The following is a 4,950-nucleotide window of genomic DNA, read 5'->3' on the forward strand; positions in this document are numbered from 1 at the left end:
TGGACAATAATAATAGTAATAATCACAATAATAACATTTTAGAGCAGGTTTTGGTTTGCAGAGGCTTCCCAGACATTATCTCATACGGTCCTGGTAGCAACCCTGTGAGATAATTATTTTCAGCAGCATCATTTTGCAATGAGAAAATTAAGGCTCTGAGAGGCGAAAGTGGCTTGCCCAACAGTGCTCAGTGGGTAGGTGACACAGCTTGGCTTCTCTACCCAAGGCGTCTTATCCTCACACAACCTCCCCTAAGCAGACCCTACAATCTAGGTGTCACTAACATGAAAGCAAGTGAAGTTACTTCCCCAATCATTCTAGGGAATGATTCCCCAAGAAGAGATGTTCACATTAAAATGAGGAAAGGCCAGGAGCTCTCAAAGTTCAATGCTCATAAGAATTTCCTAGATGAGCTTACTTTATTATTATTATTTTTTAATGTTTAATTATTTTTGAGAGGGACAGAGAGAGAGGGAGACACAGAATCCAAAGCAGGGTCCGGGCTCTGAGCTGTCAGCACAGAGCCCGACGCGGGGCTCGAACCCACAGACCGCGAGATCGTGACCTGAGCCGAAGTCGGAGGCTTAACCAACTGAGCCACCCAGGTGTCCCATAGATGAGCTTACTTTAAGTGAAGATTCCTGGTCCCCAAACGTTGACATTCTTATTCAGTAAGGCAAGAATCTGCATTTTTATCAATAGCCCCAGGATCCTGATAGAGGTGGTTCATGGCCCACGAGTTTCCATACGTGGCCTGCAAGAATGTGCAGGACCTTGAAATGAGAGTCCTGCTTAAGGATTGAAATTCGTTTCAGAAAGTTGCTTGACTTCAGGCAACTCAAGAGTCCCAGGAGGGGGGGACCACCGGGGTTCACAAAGTGCAATACTGAGGTTGTGAAGCATGCTCTACAAGATTTAACGACATGTTAAGATATTCGTTATATATTGCATAAAAAAGGTTACTGGATTTGTGCACTTTTCTGTAGGATGTTATACGTTGATGAAAGTTTTATAAAAAGGAGATTATTTAATAAATGTTACAGTGTCAATGCCTTATCTGCATATAGTTATTTCTTTATATTTATACTTATATTTGTATGTGTGTCCACATAAAATGAATGAATAACACCACCAAAATATTCACACTTATCACTGCCTGACATGTTTATGGATAATTCTTAAATTTTCTTCTTTCATCTTGATTTTTTTCCTGAACTGTGTGCAATAAACATGTGCTGTGTTGATAAAAAATAATGAAATGTTTAAGGCGATAAATCATAAAAGAGAGGTCTTGAAAGATAAGACCAGTTAGTAGTCACTTTATTCTTTTTTTTCTGAATGTTTATTTTTGAGAGAGAGAGAGAGAGAGAGAGAAAGAGAGAGAGAGAGAAGGCACACACCAGTGGGGGGTTGGGGCAGAGAGAGAGCGACTTAAGATCCAAAGCGGGCTCCGCACTGACAGCAGAGAGCCCGACGCGGGGCTCAAACTCAGGAACCACGAGATCATGACCTGAGCCAAAGTCGAACGCTCCACCGACCGAGCCACCCAGGCGCCCCAGTAGTTACTTCATTATATCAATGAGGTCTTAGGAAAAGATTACATTTGGTAGCTTTTAAAAAATTTCCATGTTTTCTCATTTGGGGTATAAATGGATACCGTTCATGCTCCGTAGACTTGCATAATCACCATAAAATTGAAAGCCTTAGCTGTCAGGTCCTTTTCTAGGCTGAGAGCCCCTTAAAGGAGTTGCTGAACATTGTCAGTGACGAGGTGCACTTTGCATCTCGAGGCCACTTTACCCGTGATGAAGGCCGTGTATACTGGGTCACAGGGACCCAAGCAGGGGTGGGGAACCCCTCCAGTTTATCCGACATCAAAGCCCCGGGGGTGCACCACAGGGCTCCAGGCAGATCTGGCATAAAGAGGTGGTATAAAAGAACGGTTGGGGCATCTGGGTGGCTCAGTCGGTTAAGCAACTGACTTCAGTTCAGGTCATGATCTCATGGTTTGTGGGTTCGAGCCCCGCATGCGGCTCTGTGCTGACAGCTCAGAGCCTGGAGCCTGCTTCAGATTCTGTGTCTCCCTCTCTCTCTCCCCGTGCCCTGCTCATTCTCTGTCTCTCTCTGTCTCTCAAAAATAAATAAATATTAAAAAATATTAAAAAAAAACAACGGTTGTTGGTTCAGGATAACATTAACGTGCATGTACTGAGTATGTGTGTGTTATACATTTCTATTTTTATATTTAAAATACGTGTAAGTATATTTTCTAGAAAGTGAAAGCATCTCTTAAAGACCCCCCAGAAAACTGTTTTCGGGCAGCATGTCCGGCTTCTGGCCGGCCTTCAGGCTAATACAGCCTTCAGGTGGTGAGGGTCCCCTCCGGCTGCCTCACTGGGTAAGTTCCTGGTACCCCGGGAACACCGCGTGAGGGCTGGATTTGAACCTGGCTTGTGTGGTCTCGGGCCACTTTGTGCCCTCTTGAGACCCTCGGTGAAGCGCTCGCTAGTCAAGCTGCAGGGCGATGCTGCCAGGACCCTGACCTCTGTCTGCATCCCTGACGTGCCCCGAGTCTCCCCATCTGAAAAAGAAAAAAGAAAAAAAGTGGGAAGAACGGTGATATTCATCTCACAAGGTTTTTGTAAGCCTGACACGAGTTAATTCACGTGAACGGCTGAACCACCTAACGTGGCTCATGCTGCTGCCACCGCCAGTAACATCAGTGAATAAATGAATAAAACGGGGGCAACATCTGCCCAAAGGCCTTTGCCAGAAGATCCCCCATGGTTACCTCGCCACTAGCTCCCGGGAGAGTCGGGAGGGGACAGCCTGCGGGCAGCGGGAGCCCACAGCATCTGGTCTCGGGCCCACGTCTCCTGCCCGTGGGCTCCCCGCAAACCCGGTGGGCCGATTCTGGAAAGCCTGCCAGACTCCCATTTTCGCTTTTCTCCTCTTTCTATTTTGTGTCACCCCCTGCCCCCCACCCCCCGGGTGGGCCTTGCCTGTGGGCCAGGATCCAAGGCGGTGGGCGAGGGGCTCTGATGTTCAGAGGCCGTGTGGAAAAGTGGGTGGCGTGTGGATGGCAAGCTCAGCTGGGGAGAAGGGGAGAAGGCACCCCCACTCTTCTCCCACTGCGAGGGGGGCGAGGGGAGCGGGCAAGGCCCCTGTGAGCCTCGCAGGGCCCCAGAAAGCCGAGTACAGGACTTACTTCAGGACAAAACAAACACGAAGAGAACAGGAGAGAATTGTGTGAAAGTGGCTAAGCTGTGTCAGTCACTGCATGATGGCCAGAAAAATTCTAGGGTTTCTGATTAGAAGAAAAAAAAAAAGTAACCGTTCCTCGCATTCTGCATGGAGGGAGGCTGCGTTTCATTTACCAACAGGTTACAAAAATGAACTTTCAGGAAGGAAAAAAGACCCTCCAAAAGCATGAATGAGGTCAAGGCCCACTTCCAAAGGAAGCGCCTCCTCAGGGCAGTGCGGGGAGACGGTGGCGGCCAAGATGGGTTCCCAGACTGGGGGACATCTAGACCCCACCGTGGGAGAGGAGGGTCCCTCTGGGAGGTGACTGGCTCCTCTTGGCTGAGTCGGGAGGCCTTTGCCGCAAGAAGGCAGGAGGCCAGTCCCTTAATGCGGAAACGTTTCAGTGGTGGAGGATGAAAGCAAATGAAACAGCATCTTCTAGAAAGACCTGCTCTATTGACATGATCCAGAATACTGCGACTGAAATAGTCTTAGGCAGCTTTAGACACACTAATGTCTAAAATCATTAACCCGAGAGAAAACGTATCCAAGAGGTCGTGTTTCCAGGGAAGTATCCTCCCCTCGCACACAGGTTTCCACACATTTCTGACCTTTAAAATTCGGAACTTGTTTTTTCTTGTTTTAAGGAAACACTTCTGCTGTGCGTCCCCACCCCCCAGCCCCAAAAGATATGATGAAACGCTAACCCCCAGCACCTCAGAATGTGACCTTATCTGGAACCAGGGTTGCACCGAGGTCATTGGGGAGGGGCTCGTCCCATGTGGCCGCTGTTCCCACAAAAAGGAGAGGTGCACCTTCCTTCCTCCCTCCTTTCCTCCCTTCCTCCCTTCCTTCCTCCCTTCCTCCCTTCCTTCCTCCCTTCCTTCCTTCCTTCCTCCTTCCTTCCTTCCTCCCTTCTTTCCTCCCTCCTTTCCTTCCTTCCTCCCTTCCTTCCTTCCTTCCTCCTTCCTTCCTTCCTCCCTTCTTTCCTCCCTTCCTTCCTTCTTCCTCCTTCCTTCCTTCTTTCCTTCCTTCCTTCTTTCCTTCCTTCCTTCCTCCTCCCTCCTTTCCTTCCTTCCTTCCTCCCTTCTTCCTTCCTTCCTTCCTCCTTCCTCCTTTCTTTCTTTCTTCCTTCCTTCCTCCCTTCTTCCTTCCTTCCTTCCTCCTTCTCCTTCTCTCTCCTTCCTTCCTTCCTTCCTTCCTTCTTCCTTCCTTCCTTCTTTCCTTCCTCCCTCCTTTCCTTCCTTCCTTCCTCCTTCCTTCTTCCTCCCTCCTTTCCTTCCTTCCTTCCTTCCTTCTTCCTTCCTCCCTTCTTCCTTCCTTCTTTCTTCCTCCTCCCTTCTTCCTTCCTTCCTTCCTTCCTCCTTCTCCTTCTCTTTCCTTCCTTCCTTCCTTCCTTCCTTCCTTCCTTCTTCCTTCCTTCCTTCTTTCCTTCCTCCCTCCTTTCCTTCCTTCCTTCCTCCTTCCTTCTTCCTCCCTCCTTTCCTTCCTTCCTTCCTTCCTTCCTTCCTTCTTCCTTCCTCCCTTCTTCCTTCCTTCTTTCTTCCTCCTCCCTTCTTCCTTCCTTCTTTCTTCCTCCTCCCTTCTTCCTTCCTTCCTTCCTCCTTCTCCTTCTCTCTCCTTCCTTCCTTCCTTCCTTCCTTCTTCCTTCCTTCATACATACATACACCCCTACATACGGGTCCACCTGTGTCGTCACCACCCAGG

This window comes from Acinonyx jubatus, chromosome A1, assembly GCF_027475565.1.
Source record: "Acinonyx jubatus isolate Ajub_Pintada_27869175 chromosome A1, VMU_Ajub_asm_v1.0, whole genome shotgun sequence".
Classification (NCBI taxonomy): Eukaryota; Metazoa; Chordata; class Mammalia; order Carnivora; family Felidae; genus Acinonyx; species Acinonyx jubatus.